A 23319-nucleotide genomic window follows, 5' to 3' on the forward strand; every position below is an offset into this window, starting at 1 on the left:
AATGCCCTATATATAGCCATATATATAAGAGTAAACCTAGGGCATTTGGGCCCTTGACCCCTAAGGCCCATTCATCTAAATAAGTAGGGCCCATTCATCTAAATAATTGGGCCTAAGCCCTTATTATATGAGTTTTGAGCTTGGAGCTGAGTCGTTGAGCTGCCGAAATAATCCCCGGTTGGTAAGGTCAGCCCTGTCAAGTTAACGCTGCACAAAATATTTGAAATAACAATAATAATAATAATAATAATAATAATAATAATAATAATAATAATAATAATAATAATAATAATAATAATAATAATAATAATAATAATGAAAAAGAGATTTCAGCCCTGTTAATTGCACATCGTTGATGCATACTTTACTCCTCATCACAAACGTAACTGATTGATCAAGCTGACTTGCAAATCCAAAACGAAAGAATTCAAAGTTAAGGAATTATCCTGTGAACCATGACTGCAGATGTAGGAGTGTTCTTCGAACCACGTAAAACTGTTTGTGTTCGTATTTTCAGTCTTTACTTCTATTTTGTCTTATCTGCTTAAACTACTTTTAAAACTGACCATCAACAAACTACGTCAAACTGATTGTGTTTTTACAATCAATATTTTTTCTCAGTATTTCTTTACGTGCTAAACTGTTCGCCATGCATACTGACCACAAACATCGCAATCAACATAAGCATAAAACTGATTTCATGTTTCACCAGACTAACTCAAGTCACTAATCATTAAACTGAACTTTGTCTAAGCTGAAAAAATGACTTAAAGATTTTCTAAGCGAGTTAAAACTTATCACCACATTTAGCACACGCTTATGTTATTAGTCCAATTGATCAGCTTATGAGCAGTCAATGGGATTGCTAACTGATTACTCAATTATTTGGATTTCAGTCATCTAACTTCATTTTGCAGATCTGTGTCATCCAACTGACTTATTATCAGCTAGCCTGCTTTAGAACACTTACATGAAAAAACGAGCAAAAACACTAACTGGTGTATTCATCCTCCCTATACCAATACATACTCACCTCGGTACCAACATTTAATAGTCAATACTATTCATTGTCAATTCTTTCGTTTTGTATGTTGATTTTTACATCAAATGTTTATAAAGATGAGACTAAAACAATTGAAGTAAAAACACTCACGCCTATTACTGGTAATTACGACAATGTATGAAATGCGTATGATAATATATATGGACAATGCTGAAAATATGGATATATCTTTTTCTTAAGGTTTCTCCTATTTATCTCCTATCTGTTTTGTTAGGATTCAACCACTAAAAAATTTCCAGAATCTACAAATTTAACAAGAAATGAAAACACTCAAGACATAATAACACGATGCATAAATTTTACGTGGTTCGATTCTAAAATCTATGTCCATGGGAAGGAAAAAGAAGGATATATTGATTTAAATGAAAGTTACAAAAACACAACCTTCAAATAATAATAATAATGAAACTCGTATCCCTCAAGCCAAGAACATTGACTACTATTTTTCATTATTTCTCTATTTTAATTGTACTTCTTCATAATCTAAACTGAGTACAATTTTTCCTCCTTTAGTTTTTTGAATGCTACTGCATCATTTTGTATTTATAGTTTGAGGATAAAATCGATCAAAATTGATCAACGCTGAAAATCCGCTTCTAAGAAAGTAAGTGACTAACTGAACAATCACTGCTTTAACAAACTTACTCAAGTGATAACTAACTCTCAACTAATAATTTTAGTTAGTTAATAACTAGCTCTCAGCTGACAATCTTAGTCAACTGATAATTTTCTCTCGACCGATAATTTTAATTAGATGATAACTTTCTTAGCTAACTCTCACCAGAGAATCTTAGTTAGCTGATCCAAGATCCTTTAGCTTCAAATAAGAAAATCAAGCTTTGTTAGGACATATATGTAAAGAACATTTAGAATCAAGAATCCATTCATCTCCAAGTTTTGAAACTTTTACATTTAGCACTTATGCTCCACTCATTATTCAGTAGCATATGTTATATACTCCCTCCGTCCACAAAGATTGTGCATTTATTATTATTTTCGTCCGTCCACAAAGATTGTGTGTTTTTCTTTTTTAGAAATATTCTTTATACTTTAAACCTCATTCACACTCAATATTTACAAAATATCTACCATCTACTTTTACATTTTGGTGGGCCCAATACGATCCTGTAACACTAAAATCAAATCTCCCAACTTTTCATTAAAACCCGTGCCCTTCACTCCACTACACACTCTTTGTGGACAAAGGGAGTAATTTTTTTTTTCTGAGGAAAACATATGTTGTATTAGTGTTGGAATTCTTTTAAACTTAGTTCTTCCTCCATGTATTACAGTCCTTCTTGAGATGCTCCGACTTATTATAATTATTATATTTTTTTGTTTTCTTTTCTTGATCATCTTTTTGCTTAGACTCTATGACATTCTTAAATTATTTCCAACCTTCTTATTATTTCATTTTGGGTAAATATCAGTTTTTGGCCCATTGTTTGAGCGTTTTCTCAAAAATATCTCACTCTAAGTATAATTACAAAACAATACCCATCGTTTCATTTTTTTCTTATTTATGACACTTAAAAAAATTTCGACGATCGGTATTTGATGTGTTCCGGCCAAGTGCCATGTCATTAGTACACGTCAGCATTAAAAAAATAAAAGAAAAAAACCTAACATCAATTTTTGGCCAATCGTTTGAGAGATTTCTCAAATATATCCCACCCTAATCATATTTACAAAACAATACTCATGGTTTCCGCAAAAATAATCCGACGACCGGTATTTGATGTGTTTCACCATTTGACGTTTCATTAGTATTACATGCACTAATATAAATAACAATCATCGATATTGTGGTTGTATCACTCTGTGGATAATAATCTGTGTGTTTGTGATATTTTCCTAGAGTTTAAGCTGCCTGCCATCATCATTTCATGAATTCCAAAAGGTTAAGCTATCTGTTTTACCATGTCTTGAGCCCCCAGTTTTACCAGTTACTTTGACAGATTTGTCCTGGGGTGAGAGATTCATGTATTGTTCTCTCATTCATTTTTCTTAATTGTTATAAATTTTATTTGTTGTTGAGAAATGGAATGCAATGTCTATAAATGATCTAGGTTAAATACTGTCAAATGATGGAACACGTCAAATATCGATCGCCGGATTATGTTTATGGGTTACAAATAAGAAAAAAAATGAAACGATGGGTATTGTTTTGTAAATATGATTAGGGTAAGATATATTTGAGAAAACGCCCAAACGATGGGCCAAAAACTGATCTTAATTTTTTTTTCTTTTATTTTTTTAATGCTAATGTGTAATAATGACATGGCACTTGGCCGGAACATGTCAAATACCGGTCGTCGGAAAATTTTTGCGGGTCATAAATAAGAAAAAAAATTAAACGATGAGTATTATTTTGTAATTATGCTTAGGGTGGAATATTTTTGAGAAAACGCCAAAACGATGGACCAAAAACTGATATTTATCCTTTCCTTTTCCTTATTTTGCCATTACATTTAAGCTTTCATTAAATTTTCCGTCTTGGACTCAAATTGCTTTTGCAATTCTTTGGATCAAAGGGCATTCTGAACTTCTTCAAGAGTGATCGTATTTTCTCTGCTGTAAAGCATGGCATCATTCAAATGTTCAAAAGATTTTGGTAAGGCATTTAACAAAAGAATCGCCATCTTCTAAGTAACTTAAATATTCTCAAGATAATCTACTGCATTGTTGATATCATCTTGTTGATCCAAGATGTTCTTCTTATCAGTAATCTTGTACGAATATAACCTTTGCTTCAAGTAAAGACGGTTAGCAAGAGATTTTGTCATGTGCAAACTATCAAGCTTAAGTCAAATTGCAGCCACAATCTTTTCTCTTACTACCTATCTCAAGACTTTATCTCCAAGGAAAAGAATGATTGCTTTATGTACCTTATCCATCATCATCGCTTTTGTTGCCTTTGACATACTTCCAGCTTCCTTCGCGGCATCAGTACACAGCTCATCGTGTAGACCCTGCTATAATCATGACAGCTTTCATCTTGATTTTTTAGAGAGAAATGTCATTCTTCTCGGTGAACTCTCAGCTTCAAACTTCGTCCATACCATGTTGATTGATTTCACAGATAGCGCAACTTGTTAGGATTCAACCACCAAGATTGCAATAATCTTCAAACTCAAACAAAAAATGTAAACACTCAAGAAAAAAGAACACTATGCACAATGATTTAGCGTGGTTCAGTTATAAAACCAATGTCTCTAGGAAGGGAAAAGAAGAAGGTATTGATTTCGATGGAAGTTACAACAACACAACTTTCAAATAGAAAAGAACTCGTAGCTCTCAAATCAAGAACAATGACTACTATTTTCTATTATTTCTCTATTCTAATTAGTGCATTTCTTTATATACTAAGCTGAGTATAATTTCTTCTCATTTTCTGAATGCTACTGTATAAACTTGTATTTCTTAGCTTGAGGATGAAACCAATCAAGATTGATCAATGTTAAAAATTAGCTTCCAAGAAAGTGACTAACTAACTAATTAAACAACTGATGCTTTAACAAACTTAGTCTACTGATAACTTAATTCTCATTTGACAATCTTAGTCTGTTGATAACTAAATCTCAGCTAACAATCTTATTGTTGACTCATGTTTTAATCTCAACAAAAGCGAGTTAAAAAAGTCAAAAGAGTTTGAACTTGAGATGCGTTTAATGCGGGGATAGAAGAGAAAAATATGATAGATTGAATGACTTATGAACATTTTACATAAAGCCTCTATTTATAGCTTAAAAGCAAAATCTTAACCTACAAACTAAACCTAAAGCAAGGCCCATTAGAAAGATCCATGGCCCAAGCCCCACTACAACTTTTTTTTTGGCAAAAATTCAATGGGAAAATACCAATAAAGGAAAAAAGAGTACTTGGTCTAAATGATATTGTTAAGGTTTTCATTTTTAGACGTTACCAACATGTTGTGAACATGTGTTTGTTGGAGTGCTACCAACAGATGATGTTGTTTGTTAGTTCATGATTAATTAACAAACATGGAAACCGTTATTCATTTTAACCATAAGAATTTTTATCCTTGCGGTTTATTTAATCAGTTTTATCTTCCTATTATATTTGTATATTTTTATATAGTTCTTTAGGTTATACAATAAAGGGGATGAGCAGTTTTAAAAGGAGTGCGCAGCGGCAGTTATGGAGATCATGGAGATAACTACCGAAGGAAGTTACCTCAAATCATGCAACTGATGCTCCATGAAGTCCACGATCAATGGAACGCCTATATATACCATAGAAGACCTCATTTACGAGGTTATGCATTTAGAGATCCAGAAATTTGCTGCAAATTCAAGAGCTCATCCAAGTTCATCATTCTGTCTGCATGTGTTAGCAACTCTGTATTCTGAAAGAGGCGCTGTTAGTTCGGACAAATTGTGCAATCTATGTGATTGGAACAACACAAGTATATGTAGTCTTATTTAGATATTATTCTAAGAGTAATCTTATGTTTATTATGAGAATTCCTGTACAGTTGTTCTTGTTTATTGTGATTGTAAACTAGTCTAGGCTTATATTAGTTGTTTTATTTGTATTCACCGAGACTAGGTTTTAGGATTTAGAAGGTTAGAATATGTTAGCTTGACTATGTTGTAATTTGTAATGATTTCATCATAGTTATTTACCGTCATTGCAAAAACCACAGATTTATCAATGTTGATAATCTGCATAAACCAATTCTGGTGTCATCTATTATTTTCCGCTGTTTGTTACTTTAATATGTTAGTAACACTTGTGATGACACATGAATTTGCTACTTGTTTGTAAATTTATTCTTACGAAATTTATATGTTTTATGATAAACATTGTTTTTGTAGTAAATTTAGGCATTAAATTTGTTTCAGATATAGTTCAAATTACATGTATTTTCTATCTTTCAACATTGACTATTCTTCATTCAGGACTATTGAGTCTGACACGTGTCTTCGGGGCTCACTTTGTTATTCTTCAAGGTTGATTTTTCAGACATCGTCAAGTACTGAGTTCGTTAAGGGTTGACTTCATTAAGGGTTGACTTCGTTAAGGGTGACTTCAATCATGGCTGACTTCACTAAGGTTTGGCTTCGTTCTATTAAGGTCGACTTTGTTCTATCAGGACTGACTTTTACTGTTTGCTCAACTTCGCCACATGTTGGTCTCTGTGCTGGTTTCAACTCTGAGCTTTTATTTTAACATGTACTCCCTCCGTCCCGGCTTTTGGTATCCATGTCACAGCCCGCCCTAACTATGGATAGTTAGGCCGAGTGATCCACGACTAGGGATGGGGTTAAAGAAGAAGGGGAAGAAAAGGGGCGTCATTTATAGCCGTAAAACTTACTCATCTTAATAAAACTCGTCATTTTTATTCATTAATACTCAATTGAAAACAGTCTATGAAAGACAGCATAAAACTTAATTAATATCATTAATCAAGTTATACATCGTATGAAACCATTCTCTTAAGACTCAAAGTATGACATAACATACTATAACATCAACAACATCTTGCAGCGGAAAGTAGCTAGACATATGTATGAAGACATATTCTAGACAGGTTAACTATTTATTAACAACCCTGGAGACTCCGCTCATTGCAGCACCATCATCACATCAGCTCAACCTGCACATTTAGAAAACATATGCAGGGCTGAGTACAAAAGCACTCAGTGGGCACGTATGCCTAGGTATAAAAATACATGCTTCAAAACTATAAATTGTCATGCCATCATAATCAGTACAGCAAGGGAGTTTTTCGCTAAAAAGGCCCAAGCTTACTAAGTTCATTTGTGATTCTTAAAGTTCGTCTGATCAGACTAAGTTCTTTTGTAATCTATCATATCTGGAACTTTGTGCCGGAGAGGTGGCCACCTCTCACGGTCACTTGACCGGCCAACCCGCTAGATGACTCACGGTCACTGGTGTACACTAGTCCTGGCAGGATAGCTATCAACTGCTCAGGACCCGAATTCGATTGCATCATTGGCAAAGGCAAAGCAGATAGATATCATACTAAAATTTAAACATTTTATGGCAAGACAATACTTGAAATAACTTTAACTCAAAGATTTTGTCATGAAATAACTTGCTCAAAGGTAGCATTAAACTCGTTTGATAGATATATAAAACTGAAATTAACAGTTAAATCATCTCATGCATTCATTCGTATAAGAGGCCTACGACACGCAGGGGATCTCTATATACGTATAGTAAAAGTAATGCCCACCTCGTTGTGTCTCTGTATCAATGAGTAACGTCACTCTCTCCCTCAAGTCGTTACTTCCCAAAAGGACCTTCATTGTTATGAAGAATTGATGAGAAGTTACAAAAGAAACCTCGATCAATAATCTAATCTCTTTTATGAAACATTAGTATCTCTAATGTTCATCTCTCTTGATTGTTAATCAATATAACAATTATTATCTCTCGTCATTACTCATTAATTATAACATCCTTATGTTATAATTAGCAGCTCTTCAATTAAAAGAAATATTTAACACATCGAAAAGTCCACTTTCTTAGCAGATCTATTCGCTCTCATCTCGTCTAATTAACCAATTAGAAGTTAAACTATCCATTAGGCATGTATTTGAGTCACGGGTCAACAAGAATTGACTATGCTCAAATCCTAATTTCACTAAAAATTTCGGCATGACCTATTCATATATAATGTCAGCCACGAGATTTCAACGCGTGAATCTCACTACGTGAACTCGTCTCTCGACTCAAAACTTAACATCTTGACATCTTTTCAACGCAAACCAAACAATTCAAAATCATCAAAACTCTTTATCAGTAAACTATCATTTATACTCGACACCAATTGTTCGAGTGTCAGATACCAACATTTATGTGCGTTAATCATAACTCTCACAACTCACACCATTTAGTCATATCGTATCATCCATCAAAACAAATATAATCAAGTTATTTTCTAGAAAGTTTTGCTGTTTTTGTGTCATCTTTAAAAATTCATAACAACCAACTCAATCATCATAAACTCTCATACCAATTGATTTCAAAAACTCCATGAAGTGTAGTTCACTCTAAAAATGGTAGTTAACCAAAAAGGTTAAAGGTTTTTGGAGATATTGCTCTTTTAGTGCAGGCTGTCAAAGATTGACAGTTTCTGCCAATTTTGTTTAGGCCATTAGAAACCAAGGCAAACCTTAATAAAATTCCATCAAATTTAATCAGCCAAAACTAAAGGTATCCTTGAAGATTTGGTTAAAATTTCACAAGAGAAAACGTTCATATGATCTGCCAAATAAACAATGAAACTCATACACTTTTACTGTTGGAAAAATATGACAGCAGAACAGGGCATTTTTGAAATAATAAACTGCTCTATTTCAGAGGTCATAAAAATCGAAATATTATGTTTTTAGAAAAGTATTGAAGTCTAGTTTCGTTTAAAAAAAACGGTGATGCAAAATCCTTCATGGATTAATAGATATAAACGTTTTTGTGAAGTCTACCAACAGTTGACAGATTCTGTCAAGGATTTTTTCAAAATATCTTTAAAATACCAAACATCATCCAAAAGACATGAAATTTTGCAGCGACGAAATACACATATCATAGATAAACATACTAAAATTTCAGAGCCATCAAGCAATGAAAACTCATCGAAACATAAGCTTGAAACTGCTGTAAAATTTTGACAGAATTCCAGTTTTAATTTCGTTCAACAATTATCATCCATAAATTGTAAATCAATTAGCATGCTCATGTGATATCGTAGAACACATATACGCAATAATATTCATTATGCAACGTCTCTAACTTCACGAATTTAAATAATCATACTCTAAAAATTTATACAATTTTCGTGCTTGGAAAAATACGAATTTAATATATATCGATTCTAGCATACCCCTAAGCACAAATATCAAGTCAAAACGATCAAACAAAAATCGAAAGACAAGCTAATATGTGAAAAACGGGGCTGCCCTCATGGGTTTCATAGCTACGGTTCGTTCCGTTCTTACTCCCTTCATTAAACATGCTCAACATCTACCCAAGAACAACATACTAAAATTTCACGACGATCCGACGTCGTTTCAAAATAAAGTCGAGAATCGACGTTTTTCGACGTCGACGAAAATCGAAAATAAAACCATCAAAACGTAGGTAGAGATCTTACCTACTTAGATACATGATCGAAAAGATGATCGGCGCTCGTCTCGGTGCTCAAATCGGAGGTCAAAAGCTCCGTCCAAGCTTAAATGGAAAATGGCGTGTGTAGTGTGTGTTTTAGGTGTTGTGTGTGTGAATATGTGAGTTGTGTGTGTGGTGTGGGCTGATATAGCGTGAGTTAGTGAGTGTTTGACTGAACTTGGGCGGTTGGGGGGTGGTTTTGGTGGGGTAGGGTTAGATATTTAGTCGTTAAATATCTCGTCTCGTCTCGTCTCGTTTTAACGACTAACAACCCATACTCTTCGTTACTCGCCCTCTCAACCTCTACTCACTTTCATTACACTCGTAATTCCATATAAATATAGAAAACGCAAGCTCGTTCTCGAAATTCTGATAAACGAGCTCGGTTCGTTTATCGAGAAATCCCGGTTTACTATTCACTCGTCGTCCAAAAATAAAAACTTTCATTATTGGACTCGTATCGAAAAACTAAGAATATTTCTCGACGACGTGCACGTAAGATTTTGAAAGTCGACAAACAGACGAAATAGCAGTATTTTTACTATTCATCGTCAAAAAGTCAAAAATTTCAAAAACGTCTTAACGGACTCAGATTTCACTTCCGAGTTCACCGTTCTCATTCAAATAATTATCTCGAATTATTCAAATACTCAAACTCAATTACGGATATAAAATCCCACATCATCCAAACATCATCAAAAGAACATCTCAACATCTTTTAAAAAAAAACAAGAAAACTTCATATAACTCCTCATCTCTGTACAAGTAATCAAACAAAGGATACCCTAATTACTCAAACTCAAGCAACTAAACACGTCATCAAAAGCCCGGGTATTACATACCCTCCCCCTTAAAATAAATTTCGTCCCGAAATTTGTACCTCTTGTAAATGTTTCGGGTACTTCTCTCACATCTTATCCTCAAGCTCTCTTTCCACTTTTTTCTAACTATCATATCTCCATTGGACCTTATTCAATGCAATCGACTTATTACTCAATTGCCGAATTTTATGATCTAGCATCATCTGAGGTCTCTCTTCATAACTCAAGTCTGGTTCTAAGATCATTTCTTCTTAGTAAACCACATGGTTTGAGTCGAAAATATATATCCTCTCAATTGTGACACGTGAAACGCGTTATGCACATTTCCAAAGCTAGGTGGCAAAGCTAACCTATACGCTATTGGACCTATCTTTTGCAATGTCTCGTAAGGACTTATAACTCTGGGTCTAAGCTGTCTTTTAACTCCAAATCTATTCATCCCCTTTGAGGGTGAAACCTTCAAGAAAACTTTGTCTCCTATCTCGAAACTTTGTCTCACATCTTATAGGCAAACTCAATTAGTGGCAACACATTCTCCCGATTTACTCCTCTATCAAGGATAGTAGTTCTTATCATATCTTCTATCGCCTGCTATGCTAAAATTCATCCTTGTACCCAACTCTTTCTGTAACTCATCCAAAAATGTGATGAAATTTATTTATTTTCTCTTTCTGAGGTGATCTACACCGGTACTCAATGCAATCTTATAATCTCACGAACGTACAATTGTGCTAACTTATCTGGTCCATACGCGATTAGGATCGGTAAGAAATGTGCAGATTTTGTTAGTCGATCTACAATCACCCAAATTGCTGTATTTCCTCTTTGACTTTTGGGTAAAGCTGTCACAAAATCCATCGCTATGTGATCCCATTTCCACTCGGGAATCTCCAACGGTTTTAACTTCCCATATGGTCGTTGGTGTAATGCTTTCACTTGCTGACAAGCTAAGCATCGCTCTACAAACGAAGCTATGTCTCATTTCATTCCGTCCCACAAAAATCTATTTTTTTTACAACCTGATACATCTTTGTGCCTCCTGGGTGGGCGGTGTAAGGCGTGTCATGAGTCTCACTCATGATCGTATTCTTAAGTTCATCATCGCGGGGAATGCATCTTCTCCCCTCAAATAAGATAGCATTGTCTGATTTTTTTTTTTTTTTTTGTAACTCTTGAGATCTCCTGCTCTTATCCTTTCTCGTAACTTGTTCATTGTCTCATCTTTCCTTGTGCTTCAATCACCATTTTCCTCAAACTAGGCATCGTCTCAACAATACTCGCTATCGTCCCTGGTGGTTTTATCATCTCTATCCTCATCTTGTCAAAGTCCTTTATAAGCTCATCCTCTCTCGTGAGAAGACATCCTAACTTTGACGAGACTTTTCGGCTCAATGCATCGGCTACTACATTGGCCTTGCTAGGGTGATAATTAATGTCGCAGTTAACATCCTTTACTAATTCGAGCCATCTCATTTGCCTCATGTTAATATCCTTATGCTTGAAAAAGTATTTCAAAGTTTTGTGGTCCGTGAAAATCTCACATCTAACTCCGTAGAGATGATGTCTCCAAAATTTTTTTTTTTTTTTTTTTTTGGGCATGCACAACGGCTGCAAGCTCTAAATCATGCATTGGATAATTTATCTCGTGGGATCTAAGTTGTCGTGATGCATAGACTATAACTCTTCCTTCTTGCATCAAAACACATCCTAGCCCATTCTTTGACGCATCTGTGTAGATGGTATACTCTTTATCCATTTCCGGGACTAGCAGCACTGGTGCTGTAGTCAATTTCCTTTAAGCTCTTAAAAACTCTCTTTACACTCCTCTTTCCAATTGTACTTAACTTCTTTTCTCGGTCTTGCTATCATGGAAAATCCTTTAATAAACCTCTGATAGTATCCTGCTAAACCTAAAAAGTTGCGAATCTCGTTAGGCGTAGTTGGTGATCTCCACTCATGTACAACTTGTACCTTGACGGGGTCAACTTTAATTCTTTCGGATGATACAATATGTCCTAGAAACGTTACTTCGTTCAACCAAAACTCGCACTTGGTGAATTTGGCAAAAAAAACTTCTCAACTCTTAGCGTTTCCAACATCGTTCTCAAATGTTTTGGCGCTCCTGCTCATTCTTCGAATAGATGAGAATATCATCTATGAAAACTAGGACAAATTTATCCGGTTATTGATGGAACACTCGATCATGTGATCCATGAAAACTATTGGTGCCTTCGCCAAACCGAATGGCATAACTATGAACTCATAGTGCTCATACCTCATTTGAAAAGCTGTCTTACGTATATTCTTCTGTCAAAATTTCAACTGGTGGTAATCTGATCTCATGTCAACTTTCGAGAAAAAGCTCGCTCCTCTTAATTGATCAAACAAGTCATCTATCCTCGGTAAAGGATATTTGTTCTTGAGTGTCAATTTATTCAGTTCTCGATAATTTTTTTACCTTCTCAACGTGTCATCCTTCTTTTTGACAAAAAGGACTGGTGCTCCCCACGGGGATACACTAGGTCTAATAAAACCTAACTCGAGCAATTCTTGTAGCTGAATCTTCAGCTCTTGTAGCTCCTTAGGCGCCATTCTATAGGGTGCCTTCGACACTGGTGCTGATCCAAGTTCTAGGTCGATAGTGAACTCCAACTATCTTGTTGGTGGCAATCCTGGTAAGACCTCGGGAAATACATCTCTATGTTCCCTTACCACTGCTACATCCTCAAATTTTTTTTTTTTTTTTTACTTGATTCTCCTTCATCATTCAAGTAAACTAGGTAAGCTTGTGCTCCTTTCTTCTTTACCAATTTCGACGCCTGAAGTGCCGAAACAATTGGAACTCTCTTCTTTCTATCAATGCCGTGAAAACATGTCTGTTCCTTCCCAGGTGGTTGGAAAGTTATCTGTCTCTTCTTACAATCAATCGGGGCAAAGTTCTCTTCTAACCAGTCCATCCTTAGAATAATGTCTACGTTCCACATAGGCATTAAGTGCAAGGTTCTTGTTTTCATCTTTAGTGATCATAACTCAAGCTCTAAGTTAGAAATCATGTGAGAAACTGTAGTAGCTGTTCCTACAGGAGTGATTACTCTCAACTCGGGACTAGCTCGTTTTGGTTCGAGTTTGAAGGTAACATGCTTCAACCAATTAAAGAATGCGAGGCTCCTGTATTAAACAGGATTCTAACTGGTGCATCCAATAACTTGCCCATACTACCTTAAAGTCCTGCCTTAAACCGGCACTTAAAACTCAGACATCTCTTCATCAGTATCCATCTTCTGATGAGCGAACGTGTTAGCTCACAGAATTCTCGATTATACTCTACAACCGATTTCTTTCCTTGCATCAAACTTCGATAATCAGCCTCTCGCTGCTTACTGTACTCCTCTGTACATACTTCTCAAGAGTAGTCTTCAATTGTTCTCAAGTGTAGTTTGCCAGTTGCTCAGGTGTTAAAGTCCTCTGACGTGCCTCTCACTAGTCTTATACATCAAAAGAATCTACTAGGATAACTCAAAAGTTGTAAGGGTTCAACCCTAGAATGACATCAAAACAAATTGTTCAAGAGACTCAAATGAATGACCAGAGGGTAGAATGAAGTAACTACCAGGTCGAACAAAAATGACCTAGAGTAAGAACCCATCTGGCTTTTCAACCGAAAGTTGAAACACATGGGTTTATAAACCCAAAACACGTCTACTGAGATTTGGATCATGCGGACTGGCCAGGTCCAACATAATCACTCCCCAGTCACACGGGATATACTATCCCGAACTTGGAAATTCTGTGTCTTCTAAACCCTCAACATACTATACATAACAAAACTTAAGTTCACACCAGCAAGCTAAAAGCTTAAACTCAGGGTCCTATGTTCTAGACTCTTGTTTCGAAAGTTCAATATTTTTCGACTCTCCTCTCATGTTGCGGTGGTGGTGGCGGAGTATTATCCCGCCTATCCTTCACATCACACTCTTGATGACATCTTTGAGGCATTTTTGAAATCACAAAAGGAAAACTCAACTCGACCAACGCTCTAAGCATCCTCAAAACTCAAGTTCAATTTACTAACCAACTTTAAGGAAACCCTCACGGTCACCTTAACATTCATCTGTAAGGCAATAAGCACTCACGAAATGCTAACAAAAAGACCACTCTGGTCAACCTAATATATCCATCAGTAGAATGCCTCTTTTTAGAGGGCTTACATAAAGGGGTTATAAAAACCCTACAAAAACCATAGTATCTATCGTAATGTCCCTTCTAAACCGACACCATTAATAGTACTATGTCTCGGTCTGGACCTCCTACGGTAATTGCTACCAGTTAACTCATCTAGTTGCTACTTAAGCACACTAGGAACATCCATCTATTTAACATCAGTAGGGTACTATATTCGCATGCTTATCTATCAGCATGTCAAAAGCTCAAGTATCAGTATCTTCTAAGTAAGTTATATAGATCGCCATGTAATTGAAACTAATCAAAAACAAGGGTGTACCGCTCATACTCTCAAGATCATCCTTAGCTCTAGTCTACATCGACTTCTCTTCTCATCCTCATCAACTCTAGCCCTCCTCGGCTACTTCTCATCCTCATTATCGTTTATCATTTTATCATCGTTGGTAACTGATACTCAAGGATCGACTCGATATCTACTACACTCTTCTAGAGTCCCTGGTAGAAAACAAGCATCCGGTCAGTAGATCCGCATAGAAAATCTGGGTATCTGTAACAAATCTCATCTCCTGTGGGTCCAATGCTCAAGACAACATGTCCCATCATATTGAGTGGCTTTCTTCCTTGCTCAATCCTACCACTCGATTGGTAGCACGGGGACTAGGTGCACGATGCCATCCAGTCTAGTAACAACCATAAGACTTTAATCCTTTCATAGTCTATGAACATGTGTTTGAAAATCTGCTAGGGTATCTCTGTACCACATACTGTACGCCTCGTCCTCATATCCGATCTTTCCTGAGTTCGATCTCACAACAGTCCACTTTCGTGCAGTGCCAACAGTCCTGGCCAACCTATAAGGAGAACTTAAAGGTGACTCTAGGAACTAACTCTACTTGGCTCCAGCAACAGAAATAAACAAAACATAACTTAGCAAAACTCCTATTAAGTAGTACTGTTATCTTAAAACTCAAGCTCAAAACATCTAAATTCTCATCTCGTCCCATCTTTACTCAGTAGGGAATCTCTCTAAACAATGATATTAGATCCCTTAATCTAAATCATCGTGACTCAGTAAGACAACTCAACAATTCTCTCTCAAAGCCATCTCCAAAGACTATGGCTCATGATACCTTCTCAAGTACCATTAAGGTTGCGTGAGCAAAACTCGCGTCACAAAACAACTCAACATATCGTACAATATCTCATTGCAGCATGCTAATAACTCATCATTAATCATGCTATTATACTCAAGCTCATAACTCAAACTCATAACTCAAACCAACAAGTACTTAAAGCAATTGCTAATTCTCTCAAGCTTTAGCTCTAAGTTCTCATTTCATCCTTCTACTTAGTAGAAAATATCTCTTAACAATGACATTAGATTCCTTCATCTAAATCATCGTGACTTATCACAACTGCTCAAACAATTCTCATCACAAAACATCTCAAATACATCACATCATAACTCATAATTATGCATCTTCAATCATATAACATCATATGATATAAACGCTCTCATGATTCATCATGTAACGTCAACATATGCTCTTACAACATAATAACTCATTATTAATCATGTTGTCATCCTCAAACTCAAACTATGCATCTTCAAAGCATAACATCATAACTCATCATATAACCTCAACATCGTGCTCTTCAAAATTTAACGTCAAATAAACTTTGAAATTTTACATACCTCGTTGAGCCTGGTGTGATGGTGCGCTGAGCTCACGGTTGTTAATAACTATTAGTCTAGTGACTCATTCTAGACTAAACTCAAGACTTCTAATTCAGAGCTTTCCTTCGCTCTGATACCACTCTGTCACAGCCCGCCCTAACTATGGATAGTTAGGCCGAGTGATCCACGACTAGGGATGGGGTTAAAGAAGAAGGGGAAGAAAAGGGGCGTCATTTATAGCCGTAAAACTTACTCATCTTAATAAAACTCGTCATTTTTATTCATTAATACTCAATTGAAAACAGTCTATGAAAGACAGCATAAAACTTAATTAATATCATTAATCAAGTTATACATCGTATGAAACCATTCTCTTAAGACTCAAAGTATGACATAACATACTATAACATCAACAACATCTTGCAGCGGAAAGTAGCTAGACATATGTATGAAGACATATTCTAGACAGGTTAACTATTTATTAACAACCCTGGAGACTCCGCTCATTGCAGCACCATCATCACATCAGCTCAACCTGCACATTTAGAAAACATATGCAGGGCTGAGTACAAAAGCACTCAGTGGGCACGTATGCCTAGGTATAAAAATACATGCTTCAAAACTATAAATTGTCATGCCATCATAATCAGTACAGCAAGGGAGTTTTTCGCTAAAAAGGCCCAAGCTTACTAAGTTCATTTGTGATTCTTAAAGTTCGTCTGATCAGACTAAGTTCTTTTGTAATCTATCATATCTGGAACTTTGTGCCGGAGAGGTGGCCACCTCTCACGGTCACTTGACCGGCCAACCCGCTAGATGACTCACGGTCACTGGTGTACACTAGTCCTGGCAGGATAGCTATCAACTGCTCAGGACCCGAATTCGATTGCATCATTGGCAAAGGCAAAGCAGATAGATATCATACTAAAATTTAAACATTTTATGGCAAGACAATACTTGAAATAACTTTAACTCAAAGATTTTGTCATGAAATAACTTGCTCAAAGGTAGCATTAAACTCGTTTGATAGATATATAAAACTGAAATTAACAGTTAAATCATCTCATGCATTCATTCGTATAAGAGGCCTACGACACGCAGGGGATCTCTATATACGTATAGTAAAAGTAATGCCCACCTCGTTGTGTCTCTGTATCAATGAGTAACGTCACTCTCTCCCTCAAGTCGTTACTTCCCAAAAGGACCTTCATTGTTATGAAGAATTGATGAGAAGTTACAAAAGAAACCTCGATCAATAATCTAATCTCTTTTATGAAACATTAGTATCTCTAATGTTCATCTCTCTTGATTGTTAATCAATATAACAATTATTATCTCTCGTCATTACTCATTAATTATAACATCCTTATGTTATAATTAGCAGCTCTTCAATTAAAAGAAATATTTAACACATCGAAAAGTCCACTTTCTTAGCAGATCTATTCGCTCTCATCTCGTCTAATTAACCAATTAGAAGTTAAACTATCCATTAGGCATGTATTTGAGTCACGGGTCAACAAGAATTGACTATGCTCAAATCCTAATTTCACTAAAAATTTCGGCATGACCTATTCATATATAATGTCAGCCACGAGATTTCAACGCGTGAATCTCACTACGTGAACTCGTCTCTCGACTCAAAACTTAACATCTTGACATCTTTTCAACGCAAACCAAACAATTCAAAATCATCAAAACTCTTTATCAGTAAACTATCATTTATACTCGACACCAATTGTTCGAGTGTCAGATACCAACATTTATGTGCGTTAATCATAACTCTCACAACTCACACCATTTAGTCATATCGTATCATCCATCAAAACAAATATAATCAAGTTATTTTCTAGAAAGTTTTGCTGTTTTTGTGTCATCTTTAAAAATTCATAACAACCAACTCAATCATCATAAACTCTCATACCAATTGATTTCAAAAACTCCATGAAGTGTAGTTCACTCTAAAAATGGTAGTTAACCAAAAAGGTTAAAGGTTTTTGGAGATATTGCTCTTTTAGTGCAGGCTGTCAAAGATTGACAGTTTCTGCCAATTTTGTTTAGGCCATTAGAAACCAAGGCAAACCTTAATAAAATTCCATCAAATTTAATCAGCCAAAACTAAAGGTATCCTTGAAGATTTGGTTAAAATTTCACAAGAGAAAACGTTCATATGATCTGCCAAATAAACAATGAAACTCATACACTTTTACTGTTGGAAAAATATGACAGCAGAACAGGGCATTTTTGAAATAATAAACTGCTCTATTTCAGAGGTCATAAAAATCGAAATATTATGTTTTTAGAAAAGTATTGAAGTCTAGTTTCGTTTAAAAAAAACGGTGATGCAAAATCCTTCATGGATTAATAGATATAAACGTTTTTGTGAAGTCTACCAACAGTTGACAGATTCTGTCAAGGATGTTTTCAAAATATCTTTAAAATACCAAACATCATCCAAAAGACATGAAATTTTGCAGCGACGAAATACACATATCATAGATAAACATACTAAAATTTCAGAGCCATCAAGCAATGAAAACTCATCGAAACATAAGCTTGAAACTGCTGTAAAATTTTGACAGAATTCCAGTTTTAATTTCGTTCAACAATTATCATCCATAAATTGTAAATCAATTAGCATGCTCATGTGATATCGTAGAACACATATACGCAATAATATTCATTATGCAACGTCTCTAACTTCATGAATTTAAATAATCATACTCTAAAAATTTATACAATTTTCGTGCTTGGAAAAATACGAATTTAATATATATCGATTCTAGCATACCCCTAAGCACAAATATCAAGTCAAAACGATCAAACAAAAATCGAAAGACAAGCTAATATGTGAAAAACGGGGCTGCCCTCATGGGTTTCATAGCTACGGTTCGTTCCGTTCTTACTCCCTTCATTAAACATGCTCAACATCTACCCAAGAACAACATACTAAAATTTCACGACGATCCGACGTCGTTTCAAAATAAAGTCGAGAATCGACGTTTTTCGACGTCGACGAAAATCGAAAATAAAACCATCAAAACGTAGGTAGAGATCTTACCTACTTAGATACATGATCGAAAAGATGATCGGCGCTCGTCTCGGTGCTCAAATCGGAGGTCAAAAGCTCCGTCCAAGCTTAAATGGAAAATGGCGTGTGTAGTGTGTGTTTTAGGTGTTGTGTGTGTGAATATGTGAGTTGTGTGTGTGGTGTGGGCTGATATAGCGTGAGTTAGTGAGTGTTTGACTGAACTTGGGCGGTTGGGGGGTGGTTTTGGTGGGGTAGGGTTAGATATTTAGTCGTTAAATATCTCGTCTCGTCTCGTCTCGTCTCGTCTCGTCTCGTTTTAACGACTAACAACCCATACTCTTCGTTACTCGCCCTCTCAACCTCTACTCACTTTCATTACACTCGTAATTCCATATAAATATAGAAAACGCAAGCTCGTTCTCGAAATTCTGATAAACGAGCTCGGTTCGTTTATCGAGAAATCCCGGTTTACTATTCACTCGTCGTCCAAAAATAAAAACTTTCATTATTGGACTCGTATCGAAAAACTAAGAATATTTCTCGACGACGTGCACGTAAGATTTTGAAAGTCGACAAACAGACGAAATAGCAGTATTTTTACTATTCATCGTCAAAAAGTCAAAAATTTCAAAAACGTCTTAACGGACTCAGATTTCACTTCCGAGTTCACCGTTCTCATTCAAATAATTATCTCGAATTATTCAAATACTCAAACTCAATTACGGATATAAAATCCCACATCATCCAAACATCATCAAAAGAACATCTCAACATCTTTTAAAAAAAAAACAAGAAAACTTCATATAACTCCTCATCTCTGTACAAGTAATCAAACAAAGGATACCCTAATTACTCAAACTCAAGCAACTAAACACGTCATCAAAAGCCCGGGTATTATAATCCAGTTGAGAACGGCACGAGTTTTAATAAAGTGATTGATGTGTTGTGAGTGGAATAAGGGTCCCACATTTTATGTGAGAGTTAAAATAATTAAAGTGGAGTAAGGGCCCCAGCTACTTTTACCAAAAATAGAAGTAGATACTAAAATGTGAGACAGCCAAAAAATGAAAGTTGGATACTAAAAGCTGGGACGGAGGGAGTACTATATTTGAGATAGTTCATAGATGTTTTATTCGTTAATTTTGTGTCATAAATCAGTCATTGAGCTTTGAAGCCTCTACTTCATAGAGTCGAATCCATCAAAAGAGATGCACAAAATCATTCACATGACTTAATCAACTGATAACTTTTTCTCAGCTAACTCTCAACTGACAATCTGAGTCCATTGATAACTTTCTCCGCTAACTTTCAGCTGAGTATCCAAGAAAATCATGTATGACTCATGCGCTCTGTCTCAATATAATTAAATAATTCATGGGATCATAAATCATATTTTGAGACTTCATCTTAATATAGCAATTCATCAAAATAGGCACAATAATATGTATTCGGATGCATATTCAAGATTATAAACTCTAATTGAAATCCTGATCATCAACCTTAATTAATCATAAAGTCTAATTTCACACACGCATAAAGTTTAATTGCTTATAGTCATATTGATTAAATTTAAGTGTCTCATGATCAAGGTTTGGAAATTGTTGTTGTTTTCAATCAAAGAAAAATAAGGAAAACTAAGGCATGGAATGATGAAGGAATGATAAGATAGTAAAAATAGAAAAGGTGGTTATTAAAGTTTAAATTGAAAAATGAGTAGTAGGGTTAGTAAGAAGTGAGATGAGATGGAAAAATATAATGGAATAATAATTGTGAGAGAGATGGGGGAATCTAGGAAGGAGGGGGCAGAGTTTGCTACCTAACCCACCAACACCTATCGTGCGCCTTCTCTCCCATCCCTTTATCTCTTCTCTGCAACACAATCACCATTCCAAATTCAAATGCAATGCCATTTTATAAAGTAAAGTAAAAGATATGTATGGGAAGGAACGGAGCTGGCCCAGCTAATCCACTACCTAAGCTAACCATACAAATCCTATTTTATTTCATCAATATTTTTTTAATTAATATATATGGATAGCATTTGGACGTTGTCGTGTCCAACATCATCCCTTTCCTTACCCTACAAACCTCTTGTTGCCTTTCAATCTTTTCTCTATTTAGTGCCACGTTTCTCTCTCTCTCTAACTCTCTTTCTTCCTTTATCTTTCACCCTTTTCCACTCTATGCATATATCAACTGTATCTACTTTTCTTATGTCTATTCATTTTTTTTACATAACATGATTGGAAGACAATCATATGTACGTGTATTACTTTATTGTATCTTTGCATGGTGCCCTAATTAACTCTCCATGTATATTATTATTATATATTGCATGAGAATAGAGTACGTCTAACACATGGACATATATACATGCATGTCTTCCTTGGCTATTTTTCATGGGAATTAATATCGATCGATAATAGATAGCATATCCTTCAAAATTCTCTCTTTTGTTTTTAGTAAATCGATTTTTTAAAAGAGGCACTCTCCCGTGCAACTGGTTTCCGAATGACACTTCTTCAACATACAAATGACACTTGAAGATCTTCAAATGTCATTTGTATGTTGAAGTAGTGTCATTTGAAAATGTTCAAATGTCATTTCCCGAATGAAATAATGTCATTCTGGAAATCAGTTGCACGGTGCAACTGGTTGCACATGAGTATTTATGTTTTTAAGTTTTAGTTTGGGATCAAAATCACATATCAACCAAACAATTAGTTGTGCTTAAGATGTTGATCATATATATTTATGAGAATATGAGATATTTGTCCAAAAATAAACTGTGCAAGGGAATATGGGAATAACAGAAAATAAATTAAAAATTTAAACTGCAGTCTTTTGCGTCTGCATATGTTCCTCCGTCCACGAAAGAACTTCCTATCTTTTCTTTTTGGGACGTCCACAAAATAACTTTCTACCTATTTTTGGACTATACCCCACCACTTATAATCCTCTTACTTTTCACTTTTCAACTCCCAATATTAATTATAACATCTTTTCACCACTCCCAATACACTCAACTACCTTTTATCCACTCTCAATACACTCAATAATATTTTTTCTTAAAACCTGTGTCACTCCCTCCTAGGAAGTTATTTCATGGACGGAGGGAGTATTTTTTTAGTAGTTATAGATAGAAACGATAAATTTGATCGTACTATACTAGAGCGTATTCAATTGACTAACCTTCTATTGGTTCCAAATAACGAATTTAATGTTCAAACAAATTGAAAAAAAAAATACAACTGGGAGAATTTAAATTAATTTTTTATTACTACACTAGACTATCGGACAAGAGAGATGCGCTTTGGAGTTTAGATTATGAATACTCAAAACTTCCTTATTTAGAAAGGAAGTGAGTAATCTTGGCTGGAATTCTTTCCTTTATTATACAATAAAATCAAAACTCCTACATTTATAGGATAATCCAAAAATATTATAATTATAATTAATATCCTAAAATAGAAAATGTTTAGAAGTATTGCGCGTTTTTTATTATTATTGGGAAAAGGAGGCAACATAAAAATATATATTAAACATCATGAACATACTAATACAAGCGTGTGTTATTTTTAACTCTTGTGAAAGGAAAATTACACAACAACTAAGAAGTATATATAATATAGTGTGGAAGAGGGCAAGTATATAGCCATTACCCGTGAGTGCTTTCTTGATAGTTAGATACGAAAAATGCTAGCATAATTCATATATGATCCAAATTTGATTGTATAATGCGAAGTAGAACACATAAAAGTGGAGTAAAATCGTTCATTTTACAAATAAACATAGTGTGCGTGTGGCTGAGTAATACATTGCTGAGATATTTTCGTAATAGAAATATAAAATATTCGGCAACATCAAATGGACCCACTTTTGCTACGAAGAAGGCAAAGACAAAGTCGGATCGCTGTATCACATGACTTTATTAGTTGGAAGCTCCGAGGGCTTCCCATTGGGTCCCACCTATCATCACTCATCGTCTCCATTTAAATCACATTAATACAAGTTACCAACACACATTAATATAAAAATCAATTTTACATGCATAAATAAATATCATAACACTATTCACATTTAACGTAACCGTCTCACTTCTATAGTTTTATGCTCTATTATCTTAATTTTCAGTCATTCTCGACAAATATAAATTACATATATGTGGAATATTAGTTGTGAGCATAAAATCAAACAAGATTACATATTTAATTAAGGAAAAAAAAAATCAAACAAGATTACATATTTAATTAAGGAAAAAAGATTAGGATCTTATAATCCACATGCCTCCATCGCTCTTATGCATTCTGCTATAAGAAAGACCAAATCCCATGTGCCCTGCTTCTATGCTTTGACATCACTGTTTTCTCCTTTTTTCTTGAAAACG

The 23319-nt window shown here is 35.1% G+C and overlaps 2 long non-coding RNA genes across 2 annotated transcripts; both read right to left on the minus strand.

Moving 5' to 3' along the window:
• Window positions 1-6460: 6460 nt before the first annotated feature.
• LOC130995753 (uncharacterized) lies at window positions 6461-9366 on the minus strand. The gene is made up of 3 exons (XR_009092271.1): window positions 9210-9366; window positions 7290-7356; window positions 6461-6686 (listed from the first exon to the last, which is right to left on the minus strand). It is a non-coding gene; the product is annotated as an uncharacterized LOC130995753 (long non-coding RNA).
• Window positions 9367-16213: 6847 nt separating this feature from the next.
• On the minus strand, window positions 16214-20835 carry LOC130995754 (uncharacterized). The gene is made up of 3 exons (XR_009092272.1): window positions 18963-20835; window positions 17043-17109; window positions 16214-16439 (listed from the first exon to the last, which is right to left on the minus strand). It is a non-coding gene; the product is annotated as an uncharacterized LOC130995754 (long non-coding RNA).
• Between the last annotated feature and the right edge of the window lie 2484 nt (window positions 20836-23319).

The sequence above is a fragment of the Salvia miltiorrhiza genome, chromosome 7 (assembly GCF_028751815.1).
Source record: "Salvia miltiorrhiza cultivar Shanhuang (shh) chromosome 7, IMPLAD_Smil_shh, whole genome shotgun sequence".
NCBI lineage: Eukaryota > Viridiplantae > Streptophyta > Magnoliopsida > Lamiales > Lamiaceae > Salvia > Salvia miltiorrhiza.